Here is a 27446-nt window from a genome sequence, read left to right on the forward strand (position 1 = left end):
TCAATGGTCCTTATCATGAGACTATTCAAAACAATCCATAAATTAAATCCCCATTTACTTAATATTCATTTAGATATTATCCTCTTTATATATAGTCTCTTCCTGTCTCAGGTTGAAGAAGACAATTACAGGCTAGCTAAATTAATTCATATAAACCGATTTGAATGTGGTTTTGTTATAAGTATTCTTGCTAACTACAAAGACCCGGGGACTGACGAAAGCCAGTACAAGCTATTGTTCAACAAGGTTTGCAAGTAGAGTTTGTATTTCCTAGTAGTTCTGAGTTGTTCAAGTGAACCCTCTTGACAGCTTGAAAAGGTATTATCTTGGCTTAATGACCAACTTACCGAAACTTCAACTGCAAACACATATCAGCATCTACAGAAAACATTTCCATCCTCCAACCCAGAAGCCGACCAATGGTAAAATTAGTATCTTAACCGATTACTAACAGCGTTGTTTTAAATTCTAAATCTGCGACAATAAAGAAGATCAGACGATTTCTTGAACTGTAGAATTTCAACGAGACGCAATGTGAAGCTTGCATCTAGTTACGACTTGCAATCTGGACAGATCGTATGTAAATCCACATCACTCTCTATATGTTTTAGTTTATAAAGCAACAAAAATAAAACGTGATACATTTATAAGTTACAAGTTGAAATATAAATTAAGTGAAGTTAAGTTTAAGTAATCCCACACAATAAGAGGATATTATTTCGGTCGATCCACGGATCTTAACAACGATATTTGTGAAGATTTATGTCTTCTGGGTTGTTGCGCTGTGTAGTCTGGTCGATGTAAACCAACGTTTCAGAGGTCATACTGCCTCCGTCATCAGAGTACGAAGATTTCTGTCTTCTGGGTTGTTGCGCCGTGTAGTCTGGTAGATGTTTACCAACGTTTCAGAGGTCATACTGCCTCCGTCATCAGAGTACGAAGATTTCTGTCTTCTGGGTTGTTGCGCCGTGTAGTCTGGTAGATGTTTACCAACGTTTCAGAGGTCATACTGCCTCCGTCATCAGAGTATGAAGATTTCTAGCTTCTGGGTTATTGCGCTGTGTAGTCTGGTCGATGTTAACCAACGTTTTAGAGGTCATACTGCCTCCGTCATCAGGCCGATGAGTATGAAGATTTCCGCCTTCTGGGTTGTTGCGCTGTGTAGTCTGGTCGATGTTTACCAACGTTTCAGAGGTCATACTGCCTCCGTCACCAGGGCGATGAGTATGAAGATTTCTGTCTTCTGGGTTGTTGCGCTGTGTAGTCTGGTCGATGTAAACCAATGTTTCAGAGGTCATATTCATCGCCCTGATGACTGAGGCAGTATGACCTCTGAAATGTTGGTTAACATCAACCAGACTACACAGCGCAACAACCCAGAAGACAGAAATCTTCATACTCACCGCTCTGAAAACCTCAAATCTTACAATGATATTTGTGTTAAATAATTGACTGCAGTGATTACTAAACGTGTACGCATACATGTGAATAAATTAGTGTATCTACAAGAAATGTTGGTTGACGCAAGTTCTTCAAATAACCTCCTACGTTTCTGTTACCTTGGTCGTTAAAATTCACCTTAGTAAAGTCTCACATCGCCAACGCCTGAGCTATTTCAACCACAAATGTTACCGCTGCACCAGACTGCAATCATTATTTCCTTCTACTTAATTGTTTAATGTAACGTTTCAGAGCAATACTTCGCCTACGAGATACGTTCCTTTGAAACTGGAAAATTAGCTGCAAGAAGACTACAGAAAACTGTCGATATCCATCGTTAATATAGCTCTCAACTTCTGCACTGAAAGTTTCTTCAATAAAATTATTCAAATATTAAATATTTTCCTCAACTTATATTCTATGCATATTTATAAATAAATGTGTATCTATTTACTAAATTATCACAACTTGTATACATTGTTTCCTTATTTAACGAAATGAAATCTGGTGGCCATTTACATAATTTCCCCGGAACGAATTGCAATTTAACATGGAATTCAATTCTTCCGTCACATTCTTAAGGAACCAATTACTGATTAATTAAAGTAGTTCTATAAAAGTCTATTATATACATACACGTTCTACATACAGATATGTATATAATTAAATGTTATAAAAAATATTTAATATCTTAACACTTTTATTGACGAAACTTTATGTGTGGAAGTTGAGCTGTAAATCATGTCTTAATGAAGAAAGAATCCTTAGTTGGTTTGACTGGTACCTTCTTCATTTCACGTCCGACAGTGACCGCTCGTTATCGAACTTTATATGAGCAATAATTCTCATTTTTGTTCCCGAAGTCCTGACTACTCTTGGCCTCGTACCCTTTATAACTGACTACGCAGTCCTAGACAGTGTTTTCATCGTAAAAATTAAATGAAATGGAAACAGATCGTCACTGTTTACAGATTTCGAAGACGACGACAGTGCTATCGGCGGAGCGACTACGTATTCTCTGAGTTACATTTATGAATTCCTAGTGATTAGAACATCGATGAATAAAGGAAGCCGTCGAGGGATTTGGAAATAGTGGCGTTGAAAGTAACTAACAGATATGAGAAACAACGGATTCAGAATCTACGGAGGGCTCAGTATTCAACGAGTGTCGCCCTCAGTGGTGCTCGCCACTGGACCCAAGGTTCGCGGGTTCAATTCCGGCCACGGTCAATGGATTTTTAAGGGTGATAAAAATCCGTAGCGCAACTTCCTTCGGAGGGGAAGCAAAGCCGGAGGTCCCATGTAAAGGAACCTTACGAGCATGATACGAGACGTTTCGTAAGCAAATTTCAGCGGCCATTTCTCTCCCAATGCTCCTGATTAACTGCTAGATGGCTCTGGTAGTCAAATCGGGATTGAGTAGAAATTGTGCAGAGTCAGTGGGCTGGTCACTCACTAATCATAAATGCATACTTGAAGACCAAGAAACCTCCAAAAAATGAGGTGGCGAAAACCCACAACTGGGTTTTAGAGCCAAGAAACAACAAATATTCAATAATTCCAGAAGACCGAGATACACGATTATGAACCTTCGTGTTCTATAAAAATGTTGAGGCTGGTTCTACCATATATTTATATTGTATATCATAAAAGAGACGTAACACTTTATGTTAATTCATGACAATCCTCTTCAATATGCCGAAGAAACGGAGTTCCTCCCGACAACACGAGCGAGGTGTAAGTTTCTGTTCTGAGCGCCTCGTACGTATGTAAGGTCCAGAGGTCCTACGAAGTTCCGACAGGGACAAAATATCCTCTAACTGATCACCTCGGAGAATAAACTTCCTCGGAGGCATTCGTCTTCCTGAAAATTAATCTCAAACGCAATCGGGGTGACCTGTATCCGGTGTGGCAAGGAACCACTACACAAAGACCGCGCTGTGTTCATCTTCATAGTAGTATATTAGTGTTAGTTGCTGAAATAAATTACAAGTGTGTCGTTAATTCTAGCAGTCCATGTGTAAAGTTCAGACATAATTATTTCTGTGCAGTGACGCAAAAATTGATTGAACAAGCGAAACAACTAAGGAATCTCTAAAAAGATTCACATTTTCTTTACTTTATAGTTTGGACTTCCATGTGTTCATCATATAATAAACAGACCGAAAAAAATAAACATCTGTGGCCAACGAGTAAGATGAAAGAACCGTTTATATACAGGGCTAGTCTAAATGATGTTCCCGATTTGAAAGACATGCTACTCACGTTTAATGAAATTCAGATGCACAAAATAGGTACCGATGGAAAGAGAAACTCTCCAAGTTTTGTTTCAATATATCACAAGTGTTCAATGTGAGCCCCCTTGGTAACTCGGCACACATCCAGCCTGTAGTCGAGTTCCTCCCAGACACGTTGCAGCATATCGTGATCGACTGCTGCAATGGCTGCTGTGATACACGCTCGCAGATTTAGCAAGGTCTGTGGTAAGGGTGGCACGAAGACTCTTATCTTTGACGAATCCCCACAGAAAAAAAATCACAGGGCGTCAGGTCCGGTGAACGTGGAGGCCAACTCAGAAGTTCATCACCATCAGGACCAGCACGGCCAATCCATCTGTTAGGTAGTCGGTCATTGAGCTCACTTCTGACTTTGTTGTGAAAGTGTGCGAAGTATACCAACATAAACTTGGAGAGTTTCTCTTTCCATCGGTACCAATTTTGTGCATCTGAATTTCATTAAACGTGAGTAGCATTTGTTTCAAATCGAGAACATCATTTAGACTAGTCCTGTATTTTTACAGTAAATATTCCCGAGATACAAATGACAATGCAAATTCCTTGCAAATTTTAGTTTGGCAGAATGCTTTTGTGTTCTTTTTTTATCTTTTTTTATATATATATATACGTTATAGCAGGGTATCTAAGGCAAGTCTGGGAAAGGAGTGAGTGGTTATATGAGGGTCAACATGGGTTTAGACCAGGGTACTCATGCGAAAGTCAAGTAGTCACGGTTTGTCAAGATGTTGCTGATTCATTGGACGAGGGAATCAGGACTGATGCGGTTATAATAGATTTCTCAAAGGCATTCGATTTAGTCCCACACGATAGGCTGATTACAAAAATTGCTGCAACCGGTGTGGACTTGAGGGTAGTGTTATGGGTAAAGGAATTTCTCTTAGGACGTTCGCAAAGAGTAAGAGTGGAAGGACAGCTATCTCATGAAGTCAGGGTAACGTCAGGGGTGCCGCAAGGGAGCGTATTAGGTCCCTTGCTATTCCTAGCTTATGTTAATGATATTTGGAAAAACATTGATTCAAATATACGGCTTTTCGCTGATGATTGTATAGTATACAGGAAAATAATGGATAGTAGTGACATTGATAAGTTACAGACAGATATGAATAGATTATGGGAATGGGCGGTAGAAAATGAAATGAAGATAAATCCAGGTAAAAGTAAAGCAGTCAGCTTCAATAGAGCTAGGGTGAAGGATAAGCTGAGTTACTTTTTTGGGGATCAATTAATTCCAGAGGCAAATAGCTTTAAGTACTTAGGAATACTTATTCGCAGTGATCTGAGCTGGGCAGATCATGTGAATTATACACTAATTAAAGCATGGAAGGCTCTCCATTTCGTAATGCGTATACTAAAAAAGGGAAATAACAATACGAAACGTTTAGCTTATACGTCGCTAGTGAGACCGATACTTGAATATGGAGCTGTGTGTTGGGACCCTTACAGGGAAGGACAGGTAAGAGCACTAAATCGGGTGCAGAAGAGAGCGGCTAAATTTGCTAATTTCACGAACGAATCTGGTTGGGAAACATTGGCACAGCGTAGATTGATAGCCCGAATGTGCGCCCTTTTCAAAGCATACACGGGGGGCCGGGCTTGGAAAATGATAGAGGATAGATTATTAAAGCCATGCTACCTGGGCAGGGACGATCATACTCGGATAATTAGGACTAGGAAACAAAGAACGGATGTAGGCAAATATTCCTTTGTAAATAGGACCATAAGAAGCTGGAACCAATTACCTCCAGGCGTGCTAGAGTCTTTCCCCTGTAAATTAGGCACCTTTAGAAAGAGGGTCAGAAAAGTAGTTACAAGCTAAGGGTTATTAAGTTGGGAATAAATGGTGATAAGTGAAGTGAAGTGTCTTAGTCTCCAAGTGATGAAGGGCTGTAGTTCTTTGGGATAAAATTTTCATGTACTGAGAGCGGACTTTATATTCCACTCTTAAGTATTGTGATTAATTAGTGGATGTGTGTTTTTTTATTGTGTCAGATGTTTTATTTTGAGTGTGGTATGTTGTATTGTTGTGTCTCATTGTATTGTTGTGTGAGTGCATCAGTTCATGACGTTTGTAATACATTACAGTTATTGTCTTATGTCTAGGTGGTATTAAGTTCTTTTTTTTAAGTTAAGTACTTGAGGTTGGATGGTTTTGTAATTTATGAGTTGGTTGATTTTGAGTGGGATGTGTTGTTTTTGTTGTGTCCTTTTTTATTGTTTTGTTCTGTCTCTGTGTTGATGTATCTCATTGTATGTTGTGTCTTATGGTTTTTGTTGTGTCCTTTGTTTATTGTTTTGTTGTGTCTCATTGTGTTGATGTATCCCATTGTTTGTGTGTCATATTGTTTTTGTTGTGTCCTTTTGTTTATTGTTTTGTTCTGTCTCTGTGTTGATGTATCTCATTGTTTATTGTGTCTTATTGTTTTTGTTGTGTCCTTTGTTTATTGTTTTGTTGTGTCTCATTGTGTTGATGTATCCCATTGTTTGGGTGTCATATTGTTTTTGTTGTGTCCTTTTGTTTATTGTTTTGTTCTGTCTCTGTGTTGATGTATCTCATTGTTTATTGTGTCTTATTGTTTTTGTTGTGTCCTTTTGTTTATTGTTTTGTTCTGTCTCATTGTGTTGATGTATCTCATTGTTCTGTTCTGTCTCATTGTTTTGTATGTTATTGTAGGACACTGCCACCGGGTATAAACCCATTTGCAGTCAATAATAAATAATAATAATAATAATATATATATATATCTTAATTGCGTCATGTTTGTGTTTTATTGATACAATATTTTTATTTTCCGTCTATACACAAACTTAAAATAATGTTGTTTAAAATTATAACATTCTCAGTAGACACTGCATCTTGTTACATTTTTTGTATCGATGACATGTTTCAATGTGTATCACATCATCATCAGGTCTATCAATTTTAATATATTTTAAAAACTGTTGTACATTTTGCGTTGCGTTTATTGATTATTTTAATTTGTTTAATTTTAAGTTTTTTTGTCTCTTCCTTTTGATTTGGAGGTTGTACTTGGATGTTTTATATCTGTAAAATTAATTTTCAAGTCGTGATTTTGGATATTGACATAGGAAATATAATAATTTAAAGAGTTAATACGTAATACAACGTAATAAAATGTAAATGAATCATAATAAAATGTAGTAAAAGGTAGTAAAACATACCGGGTTGTAATTGATGTGTTGTGTGTCCGATATTAAGAGACGGTAAACTGCAACTGAGATGTGTGTGTCGCGTGTGTTCTTGTTTCAAAATTGACACGATACTAATCAATGTTGAGATTTTCAGTGCGAAGTTATTCTTAAATGTCAGGCAATTCTGCCATGACAAGTTATGAATAGCATTTTCGGGATACTGAAAATAATTATCTTAAACTTTAAAGAAATGGCATGTAGAACACGAGTGTCACCGATAATGTTCACATGATAAGGAGCTTCACAACTTGTCTCTTCACCAAATATTTGTGCCTATTACGGCAATCAAATCAAGGAGTATGAGTTGGGCAAGACACGTAACAAGCATGGGGGCATGACAAATGCGTACAAAATTTTGGTAGGAAAACCTGAAAGGATAAACCCACTGCGGATACTGGTGTAAATAAAATAATAATATTAAAACCGATCTTAAGAGCATATAATGAGATATATACTGGGCTCAACCAGCTCAGGACAGTGTGCAGTGGCGGGATCTTGTGAATACCGCAATGAATTACGAATATCTTGAACAGATGAACCGCTATCAGCTTCTTACGGAGTAATCCGCACCATGAATAAAGTCAACGCCACTTGCAAACATATTGATTAAAACGGCCAGTTTGAAAATGATAACATCTCGTTCTCAGCAGAATTTTAAACCGCGTCTTGAAAGGTGATGGGTCAACATAACCACTATCATGGATTCATTTCAGAAGAAAAGCCAAACTAGAACAGCAACTTACACGTTACGATGGGTATATAGTGACGAAAGAAAGTTACTTTAATGTAAAAACTACCTTGTAAACGGTTACGTTCCGGGCGAGAACTTAAAACAAGAAATTCGTTTGCAATTATTGCTTCGTGTTGTGAATATGGTAATGAACTTTTTAACCCGCTGAGTAAAACCTTCCAAGACGTAACCTGCATCATGAAGCACGTCAGATAAGATTATTCCTGATTTACTTAACGACGATTACTCAATTCCAAACGTTATATGACGTCAAAAGATAGGACAATCTGTGACTTTGCGCTGAAGATTGTGAGAAAACGTGTCAGGAAAGACGATATCCAAATACAGATTCTAACCAGGAACATCCCGATTAAGAGGCAGCAGGAGTACTAACCACAGTATTATCGTAGAGTTCACTAGCTAGTTACCTAATAATTACGTCATCCGCCTTCTGATCTCAGTATCGACGCGTCTGAAATCGACAACATTTCAGCCTACTTGATACCAATTTCAAATGTGACTAAGTATCACCACAGAGTAACAGAATATTTAACTGGATACTAAGTTAGGGCTCTAGTTTTGAACCCCAGACGTTCTAGGACAATTGACAAGGGTAGCAAACTTACGTAGTTCGCGAACGTCAGGAGTCTGTAGCTTTAGAAGGTGGGTAAGTTCGTGGGTTGGGGTTTAAGGAGTGAAACAAGACCGAAGAGCCCTCTGTGATACTTGGATACAAAGTGTAATTGGATTCAGGACGACAACACAAACTGTTTTAATATTCTTCACAGCTGTGGCTGCTACATTTACAAACTCGTAACATCACTAGCACGTACTGAAAATAAACTTCATTATGCAGCTTTTATTACAGTAATATCTGGAAATTTAATGGAGATATTATTCTATTTAGTAATTTAAGTCTCTCCTTAATAATGAAAGCAAAAGACGACACAAGTTTATGAAACAAGGATTTCAATGTAAATAACATGCTCTCTCCACGTCTACAACCGATTTGATGAACTTCACAAGCTACCTGCTATGAGAGAGAAGCAATGTGTTATTATACACAGCACTTCAGTTCAAGACACCGGTTAATTCTTAAAACTTTTTACTCTGCCTTTAATTTAACTTCAAATATCTCCGTCTGTTAATAGTCTTCTGTCATTAAACCGACTGAGGAAAATTATCCTTTCAGTGACCTCCGCCAACTAAATTCAAAATCAAATCTCATGAGATAAAGTGTGTGAGTATAATAAGAAGAGTTACTTACAGGCCTATATGCCACAAATAAGCTTCAACTGGTTAATTCATAGGTTACTTAACGATGCTGTATTAACTGCAATATTAATCCGATGTTTTGGTGTTAATTAACAACACCTTTTCGACTTGTATACGTTATTAGCTTCAAATGCTAGGCTCGATGTGCATTCACAAAATTCAGAAAACCCATTACATCTTAATTTATGTCTATATAATTACCTTGCACCAGCTGCAGAGTACAGTCTACGTCCATGGCTTCGTAAATGTTCCAAGTATGCCGTATGAATTACAGAGCTTATTTAAAACAGAATTGGTTTTATTGTTGTATGAAGTACTTAGCGTCTCTGTCTGTCTGTCTCTGAACTGAGAAAATTGATTCGGAATAGTTCAGACAATAAAGTTGTTAGCAACGGACTGGATGACCAAAGTTCAATTCCCAGTAGGAGAACACACTTTTTGCCATAACGCCCAGTCCGGTTCCGGGACCGACAAAGTCTCCTGTCCAGGACAAAGACACGTCTTCCTTTACAAGTGGCGGAGTTTCACCCCTAACCTAGTTACACACATTCATGCCGTAGCGGTTAGGTGCATAAGTGATCTTTACCTTTGGTTACACAGCGACGAATTATCGGTTTGTCGCATATACGGGCCTCTTAACAGACGGAGATTCGTAAATTAAAAACAAACGCAGAATGCAAAGGGTTGAAAAACAAACTGACGTCATAAACTACTCTATACTTCGATTCTTTCTCATAGCAGGCCCCATGTGAAAACTGTCAAGTCGAAAATTGTCTGGTAGGAAACTGTAATGGCCCATTTGTATTTACAGACTCAGGTAAACCACGAAAAAAGCTTATAATAAGCGATCTTCAGGCTGAGAAGCAAATCTGAGATCTACAGAACACTAAGTGGGCGTAATAATCACTAGCCCACGATGCGTGGCACCAAAGTGGAGGATAGTTGGACTTTAAGTGCCACAGAACATGAAGGGATAAAGGACCCCAAGAAATCAAAAGAGGACCACTGGCACAACACCCTTTCAAGAAGATCGTGGCATTTGAAGCAAACTCCTTCGTTACTAACAGCCAAAACGTAGCTGTGCATGTAGTAGTAGGCATTGCAAAACTAGTCGCAAACACTGAAGACCACTCGGTGGATGAAGCCAAAGGCCGGAGGTCACGTTAAAATTGATATTAAAGAAACGGGATGTGAGGCTGGGTACTGGACTCAACTGACTTAGGATAGGGTTCAGTGGCAGGATCCCGTTAACAAACACAGTAACACGACTTAAAGATCCACAAGAGCGAAAAGTCTTTATTATGTTACCCGCCGTCAGCTTCGAAAGAAAGATGCTGCTGTAGAGAGTTCGGTAATTAGTTATGGTGGGTACTCAAAGAACCGTTTATATTTAAAATTTTATGACTTTCGCATGTCATGAACTGCAAATGGAGAAGTCGCGCTGCTAGCAGATTAACCAACGACCGACACTGGCTTCTCTCCAATGAAATGAATCGACTCCTGACAGAAAATCTTGCCAAAATTCTTGAAGCAGCAGCTCGTAGATAGAGTCTCGTCCATGTTTACGAAAATACTTCGCCTGGTCAATTAAACTGTTTGTAGTTCATGTGGCCAGTTCCAGAAACAGTCAGATTGTATAAACGCAATGGATCGAATGCACCTAGTTAAATCATTTGTACAACTTCGACGTTAAACTAAGTTCGGCATCCTTTTATATTGTAAAGGGATTACTGCATCTGGAAACTCCACAGCAGAATGAACAAAAGTATTTACGAGATGATAATGTTGCGTCATATTGTGTTGAATATATACTTGCTCAATTTTATCAGTCTAATCACAATAAAATATTATTATTAAATATTACTACAATTAACATTTAAATATTTAAAAATATATTAAAATGATGCTCTCTATCGAAATGTTCTAATGCTTAATGTAAATCGAACATTTCGATAGAGAGCATCATTTAAATATATTTTTAAATATTTAAATGTTAATTGTAGTAATATTTAATAATAATATTTTATTGTGATTAGACTGATAAAATTGAACAAAACTATTTACCTTGTACGATTTCCGGGATTTGGGGAGTAATAATTTAACACCTAATAAAAATTCAACGGAATCTCCTAATTTGTTAATAAACGGTATTGTTTTACTTTACAATAATTTCAATAGTTTAACTACAACAGTCGGCTTTAACTCTTGACACAAAGGCGATACCGTAGTAATAAATTTAGTGAATTTCTTCAGCCTCGTGTGAGAGCATAGACCGTCACCTGATTACCGCTAGAGCAGGTGATCTTCACAAGCAAATATACGCACTCTTCGTGTTCTGGTCCTTTCGACTCGGATTCATCCCATCTTTGTCTGCAACGCCCGCATCAGAAGAACCAAACGGCTTTTCGTGCAATTCTTTCAGTCCATTAACTATTTCTTCTTCAATTTTAATATTTTTTGTTCCACGTTAACTGTACGTAAAGCCCATAAACACAGCTTCCTACTTGTGTTACAGTATTTATTTCCAGCTCTGTTTGAAGTCCAGACTTCATACACCAATTTCTATAAGTGTGAAACGCAATTACTCCAAGCACAAATATGCATTACATTTGTTTCGAAATAATATTCTTCGCAAATCATTTCGGCCATCGGTAAATGAACTAATTTACTGTATTATAAAGTCTAACAAGAAACTACGCAGCTCATACACATTACCTGCCTCTGCTAGAATTTTTAAAATCCGCGAAACTATGACCGAGTATGTGGCCGAGATGCACACAAAATTTTGGTGCAGGAACATCTTGGTGTAATGTCCACTCGAGGGGGGGGGGGGGGGCGAGCATTAGACGGAAGCGTAATATTAATGATGTTAAGGGAGATATGTTTCGAGGATAAAAGTTGAATTGAATTGCCTCAGGTCTGTGTGCAATGGAGGGCGGTGGAATTAGTAGTGCCTGCACCGAGATATAACAAGAAGTTTAAGAACGAAAGGCACAACGTGTGTTACTTTTTGAAGCTAAACTGTGGATTCCGTTGATGGCCTAATTATGCAAATGTTATAACCAAGAGCCAGGGACGGCGCTACTTGAACCAATTACCGAAGGGGCCGGGTCTGCAGAGGACGTGTTGTACAAACAAACGTTCTCTTTAAACCGTTAATGTTTTTACCCAACCGATTAATTCACCCCTTAGGAAGAAAAGAGAACAAAAACACAGGCAGGCTAACCACCACCCCAAGTCTCTTCCTCCCTTGGCGTTTTACTCAGGCGATTAATTTCAGACAACCACTGCCTCTTGCATCCCAGTGGTACAAGCGAAACACAGGCGATGTCCAGATTACAGCAATAATAGTTTTAATAAAAGTTAAACAAGTATTACAAGCACTTGCCGCTGAAGAAATCCATTTTAAGGGTACCGATGAATTAAATATCATAAAAGTAAACAAAGGAGAAAGAATTAAAAACCTGTAGGCTACCTGGTTTGAATCTCGATCGACTCATTAACTGTACTGGCTTAAAACTGCTTGTATCGACATAATAATGAATGATAAATTGGAAAGAATATTCAAGAAAGAGTGTCTTATTTCATAGAAGTATTCCGCCATTTTCCTGGAAAGACTGAGATTACCCGCAAACAAATTACGTAACGAAATCATAGCTCCTCTCCGAGATTCGAAGTCAACATCTTCATAACAAGAAGCGGGTATGGTGAATGCCAGTCCGCGGAGTTCCGTTAAAATATTTATTTAAAAGAGGGCAACACTACTCCCGCACGACATGATGAATAACTACGCATAGAAACGAGTTTCAAAAACAATGAAATTATTTCCTTGAAATGAAAACAGAATTTTCAATGCACACAACCACGACAAATATTTCTTTACTCGTCGCTGCTGAATGTTGTTTCTATCCGTAACAGCTAGTGTTATTTTTTACCCGCGATGTCCAGAGTTCCTGTCACAAGCAAACTACAGCAGCTGGTTATATTTCTCAATTTTCTTAACAAGAAAACAAGCCTAACTCGTCTTTAATGACTGAATTTATATTAATACAGTACTATAAAGGATTATGAATCGACTGAAATTTATAAAAAGAATTAAGTTACCTAACTCAGTTCAACAGTTTATATAAGACTAATAAAAAAAACCGAGAGATAGGCGTATAAGGGAGAATACTATTAAAGTAGGTATTAAATAAGGTTTGAGAGTATGGGCTAGATACACGAGCTTCAGGGTGGATTAGTGAAAAATTAATAAGTTTTCGGTTTATATAAAATCTAATAACTAGATGAGGGACTAATCGCTTCTCGAAAGGGATAATGCTCCATGGAGTTTAACATACTCTTTGTTTGAATGAACAAAAAGCAAGACATTTCATTGAAGTTCTTGCTTGACTGTGTAGTCTACAAGAGTGTAATGGAGAAGCCTATTAGGAAGCGATCCACTCTTAAACCAAGATGATGATGGAAATATAATACAATAACTGACGTAAAGATACATACTAGATGTATCCACTTACGGATCTTGGCATCAGTGATGTTTAATCATTAGGATCTGTTACCAGAGAATTAGATCATTATCGTTTACAGAGGAATTTAATAACTAATTTTTAAAATACAAATCAAAATGTTTGTCCTCCTCCTCTAGCCCGTGGTACACTCTTATGACTTCTATGAAAATCGCCTACAAATCCGTTCTGAAGAAACCTTCGAGCAAAAGGAATTTCTGCAGGATCAATCTATAGTGTGAAAAATAATTAATCTGTCGGAAACCAAATGGAGAGGTCTATTCATCAGTCTTTCCTTAACGCATGTCCTACAAGTCTAAATATTCCGACAGCATCATTTTATACTACAAAGATGCAACCCGCATATCATCAAAATTAGTACGATATTGTTTCATAAAATTTAAGTTCGGAAATGTTGTCTCCGGCGTGTCTCCACATTTTTGCTTTGTAGTAAGTTCAGAGAATACATGTTAATCGACTTGTTTTTTAATAAAATATTTGGTTCTCCTAAACTCCTCAATCAATCATTTACGGACTACCTAAGACAGTTTGGAAACGCTGTGATTGTGCGCAAATTATCTCATATGTTAGTGATGTGGGTAGGCTTACTGCAGGAGATTTTGGAGCATGAACTCAGTTAAACATGCGGAGATTCCACACAGGGGTATCAAGAAGGACGGTGAAACCATGGCCATGCAAGGGTAACCAAATAAATTGTCGAATGAGGTCAGTCTGATCATTCTGAGACGTGACGGTGCTATCATTATCTTAAACAAACACACACAAATGGCCATGGATAGAAGACATACACAAAACAAATCATTTACATTTACGAAATAAAAGTTATTGCAATATACAAAATTTCTTGCATAATAATAAACATATTACAGGTTTATCAACGTTTGGACTTACCGGTTAAACTTGACATTAAGAGTGGACTACAGAAACGAAAATGAAATCTGAAGTTAGCCACGGCCTGCTCCCGGCAATGCATACTTACCTGCAAAACATAAAATATACAATTAGTTGGTGTTGGCTACCGGGAAAAGTTCAAGTAGCCAGTAACTAGCCTATACCCACTTACAACGTGTCGAAGAAATAAAATTAACATATTTTAGAAATAACGCGAAATCTATTACTTTTTAAATATTCTAGCACAGGTTTAATTTATCATTTAAAAAACCAATGATCAAAGTTCATAAATTATCGTTGGGTTAAATTATGTTTTAGTCATCCATTAATACAGGTTAGTATTTGTCCAGGTTGTTGCTGAATATAAAATACTACCTAAAAACGAGGCACAGTTTAAGATGTAGTCCACATCAGGACACTGTGATATGAAGACAGAAAACTTCGACTGCATTTCTCAGTTCATGAATACTTCTGAAGCACACGAGTATGCTTATGTTCTCAGTGATAAGATATGTTAATTTATTTCATCCAGTATGTAATTAAATTCAGTTACAACGTAACTTAAATTATACCGGTATTTATGAAGTTATAAATTAGGGTAATATCTGTGATTTCAAAATAAACTAAATATCATTTCGCATCACGCAGGCGACGGACATCATGAGTCTTTTTACTATGTCAATATGCACACCTCGATTAATGAAATTATATAATTTCGCACGAAATTGCAAGCTAACTCAAACATCCGTTTTCTTATTCTATGTCACTTAGGTAACCTTCAAAAAATAATGTAGACGGAAATTCGTAACATGATCAAAAAATTGACAAACCTGAACAAGAATTAAGCTTGACTGTGACAACATTTCCGATTAAAATAAATATAAATTTATCCGCACAAAATTCAAACTGAAACACACGAAGTCGAAATGAGTTTCGATAGTGCCCCACACAAGCTGAACTTTACAGAAAGTTCAGTAATAATTTTACAGATCTTCTGGAAAACAAAATTATGATGAATCTCATTAAGATGTAGAAATTACATTTCAAATCCTTTTTATACGCCGTATATAAATGTTTATCCGAAATATACGGCAACAAATATTTTCCTAATCTATAAACTGTGATACCAGTGAAGTTATTAGCTTTGCAAAAGAAGAGTTACATCTGCAAATAAGAAACACGGAGACAAATGAGTAAGCAAAATACGAAATCACGCATATGGACTCAAAAGTAAGATGATCCTTTCTTAAAGTAGACAAGTCTGTTTCCAGTTTCTCGGGCTTCAAACACAAACTTTGAGAGCCTGTTGCGTTACTGAACTATGCAAGAAGAATTTTTGGAATTTTACGACGTCTGCTGTGTCCACCGATGACGTATCACCGAAAGAGAACTGCACACCACTTTCCTTACGTTGTTTTGAATTGGTTTCCGTCATGTCAGTCTCCTTCAACAGCAAAACACACTTCTTTCGTTAAAAAATGCTACTACTCTACAAGTACGTGAAGAATGGGCAAAGTTATCAGAGTGCACACCAATGTCAAAAAGAAATATTAAAGAGGGGGATAAATAATAACAAGCTATAAGGGCAGAACAGAAAAAAATAAGTCAAATTCCTGAAAATAATTTTCAGCTCAAAAATACACAAAAAATCTCGAATTAATTATTTAACACGAATCTGACCCCATAACATAGTTTGGATGATGAAATAAATGATATTTTTAAATACTATCAGTGGCGTTATAGCTCAGTGAGTATAGTGACTAGCTACGGGCTGGACGACCGGGGTTCGATCCCCGACGGGGGCAGAGGATTTTTCCTCTAGCCTCTGCGTCCAGACCGGCTCTGGGGCCCACCCAGCCTCCTCTACAATGGGTACCGGGGTTCTTTCCCGGGGGTAAAGCCGGCCGGGGCGTGATGCTAACCACTCACCCCCATCTAGTGTCGAGGTCAAGGAAGAGAGGAACTATACCTCCACTCCCCCCAAGCGCCTACATGGCGTATAGTGGGACAAACTTTATTTTACTTTTATCAGAGGCGTTAAATTTCTACAAAATCTGTTGAATGTTTCGGCCTCCAATTCTTCTTTTTCTTCATCCTCTATGACAAGGACTGGATAGAAAATCCCGTTCCGGGGCTACGGGAATTCCCTACCACTTTTTCCTTCGCCGGTCGATGTCACGTGTTCCTATTGCACATTAAAAGTTTCTCTGCCACTGTAGGTGTTGAGGGAAAATCCATAAAATATATTCTTGCAATTTTATATTATTTCATACCCTCTACCTTATTTTCCGTTCACAAATGTTTCCGTTAACTATCAACTTATTATCCTCTTACTAAATGTAATTTTTTAATTGCCTGCACGAACCTCATTTGAGGAGTTTCTTTCTTTTCAGATTTTGCGATTCGAGAATCTATTTCACGTTCGTAAGGCTACGGAACAAAACTGTTTATTACAGTATCTAATTACAACATCTTTTATAAATATTTCAGGTGGGTTTCCATATTTCATCTTCTCGTGAATGTGAATATCAGACGAAATGCGCAGGTATCTGTACATTGACGTATTCACCACACTTTGTTTTGATGGTCAGACGTATGCGTTTGTGTGTATGCGCGCGCTTATACGTTCGATTTAACGATGCTGTATCGACAATTACAGTTCTGCAGCAAAGAAACAGGAATGTCTGCATTATTAATTGCGAACATGAAGATATGAACTACCAAGCAATAAAAAAATGTAGCCCCTATCAAGTTTTATACTTTATTTCATTTGAACGGTAAGTAAAAATCTCCTTCAAATATCATTCAAATCAGCGTCTCAAGCAATTTATATTGAAATGTGTTCAATGTCAATATTGGGCTCAGTACCTCCTGAAGAAGGCATGCCGCTTTGAGATCAATCGTCCAAAACTGATCGTCTTATGGTATTAACGCGATTTGGAATTATGTGACTCTCCGGTTAACTTCGTCGCAAAACTTTACCTGGAGTGGAGGTCTGACCTTTCCTGGCTTTCAGATGTAATTTACTCTTTGGTAATAAAGATCCGCAACTCAGTATTGTACGGCAACATATTTAGTATCTACAAAATCGAACTAAAAACGTGATAAACAAATGACTTGAATACTACTGTAAATTTCTTCAAATTACAATCACTCGCTGCTGAGAAAATTGAGCTTTCGGCCACCTGCATACCTTCTTAGCACCACACTCAGCTTTGGTAGCATGTTTTGTAGTTTTAACATCGTTTAAAACTTTAAACGATATTTCTACAGGAGCAATTTAAATTTTACCACTTAGCTAACAAATTCTACAACAACGTTCCTGAGCACTAGATAAAAGATGTCACTGTCTCGCCTTTTACGCCACTAATTTTGTCTTAATAGAAGTAGTTCAGAAGGTTCTTCAAATAGTGAAGTTGAAATAAGACAGAGCACAAATCAATAAGAATTCCATTAGTTGTCCATCGTATTTATTTTAATTTTTTTTTTTTCATAGTATTTGTTTACAAGAAACCACAACGTTTCAGAAACTGGCTCTGTTTCCGTGTTCAGGTGAGAGGGGAAGGGTGTTTCCGAGAAATTTAAACGCACTGCGAATCAATATAACATTAGAACAATTTTCATAACAAAGTACACCCTCAGGGACTCACTTCTGAGAACTAGACCAATCAGGAATCGGCAAACAACAGCACAGTGCGTCTGTAGTATCCCCCGCGAACGTGGCAGAAGCTACATTGGAGAAACAGGAAGACCACTAGCCGTACGGCTTCGAGAACAGATACAATCTCAAAAAAGGTCTACTAGAGAAACCAAAACTGGCCCAACATGCTTATGAGGAGGGCCATCGGATAGGTTGTAATGAAGCCAAGATTACACGAATCGAAATCAACAGTACTTATAGACAGAACAAAGAATGGCGCGGTTGCCTAACCGCATCAGGTAACCCAGTCTGGAAATTTCAACGATACGGATTCCTCTGATTAACAAGGAAGTCAGCAACAGCGTAGTTTAGTAGGTACTGATAGTTTCCTCTGGAGCATCGGTCCTAAGATACTCTGTTGGCTCGTATCTCTCACAGAGGGCTAGGATATTATCTGTTTTATGATGTTTGTTGCAATTACCTACGACAACTTTGAAGCTGTCGTTGAATCCACCCCCTCCTTTTCAGTTTGATTCAATGTCAGTTATTGCGTTTCCGCTGTTGGTCGATTTAGAGAGTTTTATGAGTGGTCCTATAATTTTTATTTTATTATATTCTTACTATCACTTGCCCACAAGACCTGTTACCAGGTGGATATGTTGAGACAGTTCCCTTAAATCCAGCAATCACCATTTCGAGCTGTGCGTTTGGTACGCAGGAATGGTATTACCTAGCAAAGGACAGCGTCTTGGCACTTGTGCAGGACAACGCACTTAGATAACGTTTTGGTTAGAGTCCAGCAACCCGGAAGGCACTTGTGACGTTTAAGGGCTGACAGTCACCCATGGGCATTTGTGGGGGTCTGATGATCAGCAGACCAGCCGAGGCTGTCCCTGAAAAGAGAGCCAAGTCGGGACAACGAGGGGTCTAACCATTCGGCCACCCTGACTTGAGGTTTCTCGTGATTTTCCTCAGTCGTAAGGGTATAATTCGAAAGGGACACGGCCCGCAATCCCCAATCACGGACATGATCCCCCAAGTCACAGAGGTTCCCCCTGGGTTCAGATACAAGAGAACCACTGAACCAAAATCCTTTGCACGAAGGACAATTTGCCTGACGGGATAACCTCTAATCATCAGCATCAGATCCTAATTTGAATGGTCAAGGCTTCCGCCGGGACAAAACCCCCGTTAACATAAGCAAATTCCTGTTTCAATTATAAGGCTCCGTTTACCATTTCCAGAAATGCGTTTCGTACGCAGGAGTGGTTTTACCTAGCACGGGACGATGTTTTGCGCTTGCTCAGGACTCCGCCTTTAGTAAACTTTTTGGTTCGTTGGTTTACATATGTTGTCGAGTGATAGAGACTAGATATTAATCAAGAATCCAAGACTATAACAGGCCTCAAGGCCTAATACTGATAGGAATAAGAAGATTAATCAAGAACGAAATAAAGAACGGATATAAAATGAAGAGAAAATGCAAAATGTTGTTGTCCAGTGGACGCATACTGAACATTCCATGTCCGCTGGAATCTGGCAGAGATATCCAGAAGTGTCTCGTACCAGAATGCCTAGTGATGACAGAAGAAACAGAGAAAGGAGACGGAAAATAAAAGCATCAGGGAAGGAAACGAGCCACAGAATTTCCACAGAGAAAGGAGTTTCGAATGAAAAGATAAAGTTTCGCTAGTCTTCGATGACGGTTAAAAGATTTCCTCCCACCCCTGTCTATTTTTAGAGGGGAGTCAAAATGAAATAGGACAACCTTTTCAATGGCGGAAGAGTTGGAAAATCTCCCTTCCCCTCCACACTCTCGGGAAAGGGGACACAGGAAGCAGAATTACTGGAAATCGAAGGACGTCGTTAAGCATTTCCTCTTTTTATTATTTTTGTTCGAAGAAAAGTGCCTATGTGTGGGTGGGGAGTGTCAGAATGTGGACGGGCGGTTCAGTGTTCGTACAACTGCCTGTCCGTCATTATACTGGTAGCACCAACATGCCTACATCTCATTTGTAGTCAGTGACCCGTAACCGATCGCACCAACCAAACAAAGAAGAACTCGGATACATAATACATGCTTCTCTATTTTACTTTCACCATATTTTCTTCTCAGTGTCTTACCTCCTTCCTTCGCTTTTTAACTCATTTCTTAATTGTTTGTTTACTTTCCAGTCGTTTTGTAACATATTCCTCCCACTCTTTTTTCCCCTGTCTAAATCAATTGCGTATCGTTAAGATTCACTGCGGAAAATCCACGCGTCCACACCGAAGTTTCTGGATCGGGCCCGAGGTCTTTCGCCTTTCTGGACCAGGCAGATAGGTGGAATAACGAAAAACGACAGAGCTAGTCTGTGGCCACCGCTTAACTGGACCACGCAACTAATGCCCACTCTGAAAATATGCCTCTGCTGTGAGAATCCAGCTACTAACGGCCTGTGCTCTGTGACGTGGACAGGATTTGCCCTCAGTGGGTTATATTCCCGTATGGTAATAACGCCAAATACAAATAAAATCAGAATTTAGACTTCGCAAGCGGACCAAGGGCGAACTTGGTCAACACTTTCATTCTGAATAGTATATTTCCTTCACAGTTTCCGCATTCCTTCTAAGGTTAGAGCTCGGTCCCAGACTGTAGCATCAGGTTCGAATCCCACTCGGTGCATGACTGTATGTTGTACGTATAGAAAGAACGTGTAGAGAGATAATCCATCATCCTAACAATTACGCCACATTGAATTTCCACAAGACCGATCGGTATCAACATTTCAGAAATTAATAGAAAAAAAAACATGTTCACTTCAAGACTGCCAACCAACACAGCGCATCAAAACTTGTATAGATAAGAACTGCAAAGAGTCTTGTATGCAAACTAGGTAGGAAGGAATAGAAAAACGAATCTAAGCAAGAGAAGTGTGGAGAAGCAGACGGAAACAGCGCCTTCTTCTCACGAGCGGAAGAGATTTCGATATGCCGCTCGTTGTGAATGTGTTTGTATCATGCGCCATGAATTATGGACCGCCGGCCAGCACTTTATTTTGGAGAGTGAATTCCACAGCAGCAAAATGTTCACTGCTCGCACTAAAAAATCCGTCCAGTTTCAATTAACGTAAGATGAAAGTGATATGCGACTGCCGGTCACAAACAATGTTTATGCAATCCTGCTTCTAAACCCTATCCTCGTTGGTCCACAATTTATTAATGTTCAATATCCAATGGGAACATCGGGTTCTTTCCCCAGTGGTAAAGCTGACAACTCGCATTCATCTATTACCGAGATAAAGGATGAATTCCACCCCCCAAACGTATTCATTACATAGCGTTTAATTCAGTACACATAAACTACTTAACCGAACTGAGTGCTATTATAAGGCTGCATGAATGTTAAGTTACGAGCAATTAATTTTTCATATGTCAATGTACTTAGCATTCATATGGGACATTTCTTGTATATACATTAAAGTTCACACACAAAATTATTTGACTACATAACAACAGAACAGGCAGATGGGGTGACATAACTGGGCAGAACATGAAATCACCGCTACTGCTGCAGTTTGTGAGACATTACTGTAATGTGAAGAAACAAATTTGATTTTAAAAGGCCGCGGCACTCTTGTTGAGAGTATTCGTCACTGTTCCGACAGTCCATCAAATTTCAGTTCCGATCCCAGCGGCTGCAATTTCATAGACAGCTCAAAACACAAAACTTCAGCTCTGAAACGGAATTTAGCTGAAGCCCCTACCGGTCACGCACAGACCACGGTGAGACCATGTTCTCCGAATGAACGTCACCATCGAGAGGTTCGTACTCCACAAATGTCATCCTGAAAATCTGTTATCCTGGGTACGTAGTTTCCCTTAATTTATCCCAAATAGTACTTAAAATCGGAACACGATCGCGAGCTGTCACTTCCTTTCGAATTAAACGTTCACAAGTCACGTCCGCGTTTTTCAATTCTATATTTTTTTTTTCTGTGTAGGCAAAGGCGTCAAATGGACTGTTCCCCCGTGCAAGAAGTTTAACGGATTCTGGCTAACAAGCTAACTATGGTAGTTGTAAAATTACTGAATTACGCTTTAAAAGACAATTTGTGCAAGTCTGTGTACCCCGATGGGAATACTATTACAAAATCATGTGCCATGAAACTCTGGGATGTTTCTAAGAACATGGACTCTATTTTTCGTTCGTACTTACGAGGTGCGATCGGAAAGTTTCAAGACTTCGCCTATAAAAACCCGTACACTTATCTCAGGTATTAAGTTCATCCATCACCCTCGAAGTAGTTCCCCTGGGAGTGAACACAACGATCCCAGCGCCGCTGCCAAGCCTGGAAGCATCCCTGGAAATCTTTCTTTGTCAGCCTGTCAAGCACCATCTGCGATTCTGCCTGAATCTCTTCTATCGTCTCAAATCTCCTTCCCTTTAGCTGAATTTTCATCTTTGGGAAGAGGAAGAAGTCACACGGAGCTTAGAAAGGAAGTTGGGGTCGGTTCTTGCAAGATCTTTGAGCTCCTGACAAACGAGAAGTCGATTCTGCTTCTGGTCCTCAGACAGGATGCGTCGCATGTGGAGTTCTTCCTTTAGAATCAGCTGACAGGTCCCATAGCCTATCCCAACAATGTCGCACAAGTCGTTGATGGTACGACGTCGATCTTCGTGAATGGCCTGCCGAATCTTCGTAACATTTTCGGGCGTTGTGCTCGAAGATGGTCGTCCAGAACGCTCGTCATCATCGACAGAGGTTGGGCCATTTTTAAAACGTGAATGCCACACAAAAGTTTGTGCACGACCCATTGCGGACTCCCCAAATGCTTCCTTTAGCATTTCATAGGTTTCCGTAGCCGTTTTGGCGAGTCTTTGGCAAAATTTGATGCACACGCCATTCCGAAATCGCAGGAGGGTCGGTGTAATGCACTACCAAAACGCCCGTAACTAAGAAACAAATGCTAATTCGATGATGCCGGCTGGCACACTGATTCACTATAGATGTAGGCCGCACCCCCTAGCGGCAGAAGCTCGTATTACATCCGGTTCGCCCTCTATTGACACAGTTTTGAAACTTTCCGATCGCACCTCGTAGTTTCATGGATGATGGAAAGGCCTGCCCAGCGGACAGTGCCTTTTGTAGTGCGTGAATAAAGCCGCTGTTCTCAATTTCCCAGTCCTAAGTCTTTTGCTGTAAGAGGATCAGAACTGGCCTCACTCTGCTCGTTGAAGTATGCGTCTTCATATACTGTGTGTGTGTATACATACACACCAATGTCTAGCGAGTAAGTCCATACATGTAATACATTATGGTAATCACATCGCAAGAGTGGCTCAAGAAAAATCCGATTTCTATCCCGTCTATCCTATATTCTTCTAAATATCACCAACCTTTTTCCAGTTCAGTGTATCCGTCAACATAATGGCTGCCTACAACGATCTCAGTTTATTTAATAGCGTCCTGTCAACTACACAGTGCAGTTTCAAACAGCGTTATATGCAGGCAACGCTGACCACCATTCACACTGAAAAACAAGGCCAGGAAACCGGCCATCTTAAAATATGTTTCATGTTACTTCTGTCTCTTCAGACAAATTCCAAAATAATGGCTTCAAACAGGCCACAAAATGTTGCTGTTACGAAGACGTCTGATGACTGAGACAGGTTTGGCGAATCTGGAAAATATCACAGCCTCCATATTCAACTGGGACTTTGTCTCTGACCCTGCAACTTACTTGGTCTGATGTAGAAGATTGCTCATACATGAGAAAAAATGGACCCGACTAATTCAGACAGTGAGGTAACATTACATCGGCGAAGTAATCGACGAACAAGACAATGATTTTTAGGTGCGTTCACAACTCTGCGAAGCGTCTATAAGAATGAAACCGTCTGTACGCACGCAAGAAATACGTCTAAAACGGACTGAACTTTTTGTTTTGCAATTTATCTGTGGAATGCTCACAACAGGTCCAGCCAATCAAGTTTTCACGTTAAGCAGACAATTTTAACACACGTTTATATACAAGCATAAGATCTGTTGGCGTAATCTTATCGCAACAAGTCGATCTCTACTAAAACGAAAGATAATTATTCAGTTTAGCGAAAAACTTTACTTCCATAGATCACCTCAAACTGTACAAGTGTGGTTTACTCATAAAAATTTGCATAGAAATGTCTTCCGTGAAATGCACATATTGTAATCTTGTTCCCTTACCACCATTGCCTTCGGGACGAATTTAGAATGAATGAGCCTCCTACAGGCACCTATGGCCCAGTCGGGGGGCCGGCACATACACACAGGGGTACAAACCTTCGTAAATTCCTGGATTTTTAGGGAGCCCCTTCCAAAGTGTATGCTAATGCACGAGCAGAGGGCACAGTTGTACTCTAATTGTCCATAAAAATTCAAAGTTCTGCATACGTCACCCAGCCACAATGCTAGCACGAATTTCCAACACAGCAATCTCACTTTGGTCTCCATTACGACGCAGATCGAACAAGCTGAAATTTAGATACGACTCAATGGCGCTCATTAATTCCCAAATCCTTATACAGTGGATTGTGGTTAATTGGGACACATCGGGACTAGAAAACTTTGACCCAATTAAGCGGCTGCCCGGATTATGCGAAGTTCCACGTAAAAAGTTAAAAATGTTTAAAACAAAAGACAAACTCCCGCTTATCGAGATGATTTATTGAGCAATGAATTCTGGAACAAATGGTACAGATCACAGAAAAATATTTACGTTAAAAAGAATTTCAATTTAATGTATGTATCAAACACGCATGTATGTAGTTCTTAACAGTTAATGATGTTGGAGGAATTTATCGAGTGTGCCCTGCCGTGTTCTCCTGATTGGCTGCAACTGAACAAAATCAGCGCAGGTATCTGGTGCAGATATGGAACTGCCTTCATCGCCTTCCTGCATGAAGTAGGATCGTAATCCAGCAACGGTTAGTCACTCGCTCAAGCTCGGGTGTGTCGTCCTCATCACCTTTCTGGTCTTCTGATGTCTTTTGGTGTTTTGCTGCAATTTGTTCAACAACTGCGTCCTATAATCTTCATTTTCTTAGTAACATTGAAAACTGTTGTCGATGCATGCAAACTCTTCGTAGTTTCTGCAGTGTTGCATTTCCAAAATGGCGTCATTTTCAGTATCAGTCGTATCTAGCATCTCCAAGCCTGGATGCTTAAAACCACAGCGAGCGAAGTCTTGCTGCTAATTGCTACACTGTCTTAACAAGCACGTGTTCGTTACTGAGTGAATCGGCGATGATTCACTGACTCCTCCACGCCACACGCCACAAGCGCGCCATCCAACATTCACTGTCCCGATTAAACGGCACGGCGTCCCAAATAAGCGGAACAAATTCCGGTTATTTTCTCGATTTGTTTAACTTTATTGTTAGAGATGACTACATATTTTACGACAGCGTTTTTCGAATGATCCATGAAAATCCTAAAATTGCAGTTTTCTGAAGTTCCGTGATGTTGTGTTCGCCCGGAATGTTGGCCAGATATTTTCTGACTGACTTGGAGACAGTTCCAGTCGCTCCTATAACCATTGGAATTATTTTTGCTTTCACTTTCTACATTCCCTGTATTTCAAGATCTTCCTCGCTTCCTTCTCAATTACATTCCTGTCGGTAGGTATTGCTATATCAATTAAGAGACAAGTTCCATTTTTGTTTCGGGTTATAATATCTGGTTCTTGCTGCTGCTGTTGTTGTTGTTATTATTATTATTATATCCCATTTATTCACCACTTTATGGGGTATGTACTTCCATGTACCCGAGACAGACCTTGTCCCTAAGGTACATAGGGCAGCACCTATTTCCGGGATCCATATTGTTTTTAGCAAGTACCACATGTAATATAAAATGTTTTACAATACATGTGACACCACACTACTTCCTTCATTTATTATTATTATTATTATTATTATTATTTGATTACGAGAAGAAACCTGGAACTGTCTCAAATGTTGCACATTGATCCCTTCTTGTACGGACATCTGTACGTCTACCAATACATCTGGGGAGAAAACAGACATTCAGAATCGAATGTGTCATGGGACAAAAAAAATTCTTTTCCTTGGATATTATTTGTCCTTTTCGTTTTATCCGCGATTGGATATTATCGAACAAAATCGAAGCGAATAGAAATACATTCAAGTTATCAGTTGGATTTAGGATCCAACTCAGTAAGCACTTTCATAACAGAACAATCTAAGATTACAATTATAATTCCACAGATTGAGGTTCTTCTTGGGAACCTAACAGTCTCCAACTATGTAAGACTTGAGGTTCTCACAGCGGTGAGTATGAGGATTTCTGTCTTCTGGGTTGTTGTCCTGTGTAGTCTGGCCTCCGTCATCAGGGTGATTCATCGCCCTGATGACGGAGGCAGTATGACCTCTGAAACGTTGGTAAACATCGACCAGACTATACAGCGCAACAACCCAGAAGACGGAAATCTTCATACTCATCGCCCTGATGATGGAGGCAGTATGACCTCTGAAAAGTTGGTAAACATCGACCAGACTACACAGCGCAACAACCCAGAAGACGGAAATCTTCATACTCGTCGCCCTGATGACGGAGGCAGTATGACCTCTGAAACGTTGGTAAACATCGACCAGACTACACAGCGCAACAACCCAGAAGACAGAAATCTTCATACTCATCGCCCTGATGACGGAGGCAGTATGACCTCTGAAACGTTGGTAAACATCGACCAGACTACACAGCGCAACCACTCAGAAGACAGAAATCTTCATACTCATCGCCCTGATGACGGAGGCAGTATGACCTCTGAAACGTTGGTAAACATCTACCAGACTACAAAGCGCAACAACCCAGAAGACGGAAATCTTCAGTCTCCAACTAGTCTAGAAACCCCCTGCGTTCTACGGAACCTGTTCACTGCCGTGTTCACAAGAAACCAGCGCCGGATGCAATCCTTATCGAGACGAATCCGCCCCGTGATTCTCAGGTTAATTTCAATGACACACGCCTACTAACACCTGCTACACTTTTAATACACTGCATGTGTGAAGAGTATCAATTATGAAGTTCTTCATTATTCGATTTAAGTACTTACTTAGGGGAGAAGGGGGCTTGTTGTTACACGGGCAAGATGTTATATTTTAGTTTAAAAATCACTCACTTGCAGCAGCATCTCACGAGTCTCGTATCAATTGCGTCTCCCCTGTGCGCAGTTCTACCCGAGATATGGTACTTGTAGCTTGTGTATTACGTGAGCTAGGTTGATTTAAGTGTTTTTACCAGTAAAAAGTAACATTTTCCCTCTGACTTTGAACTCACTTCCACGACCATGTGATAAAGGCAAGTTCCTTAAAATTTTCTTACCTAAAACTCTTTATATTAAGAGCAATGCGTGTACATCGTTCTTCACTTCAGTCGAATATTGACACTGGTTCG

General features: G+C 39.4%; 1 protein-coding gene and 1 long non-coding RNA gene across 21 annotated transcripts in view; both read right to left on the reverse strand.

Annotated features, from left to right (window-relative positions):
- The window catches only part of LOC110831748 (CUGBP Elav-like family member 1), a 1322428-nt gene that overhangs the window by 694221 nt on the left and 600761 nt on the right, over positions 1 to 27446 (reverse strand). The window lies entirely within an intron of this gene.
- On the reverse strand, positions 6061 to 7470 carry LOC147873313 (uncharacterized). The gene is made up of 2 exons (XR_015535938.1): positions 6918 to 7470; positions 6061 to 6780 (listed from the first exon to the last, which is right to left on the reverse strand). It is a non-coding gene; the product is annotated as an uncharacterized LOC147873313 (long non-coding RNA).

Source organism: Zootermopsis nevadensis, unplaced genomic scaffold (assembly GCF_977971745.1).
Source record: "Zootermopsis nevadensis isolate Lab colony 2312 unplaced genomic scaffold, Znev_1.0 Znev_ptg000020l, whole genome shotgun sequence".
In the NCBI taxonomy this organism is placed as follows: domain Eukaryota; kingdom Metazoa; phylum Arthropoda; class Insecta; order Blattodea; family Termopsidae; genus Zootermopsis; species Zootermopsis nevadensis.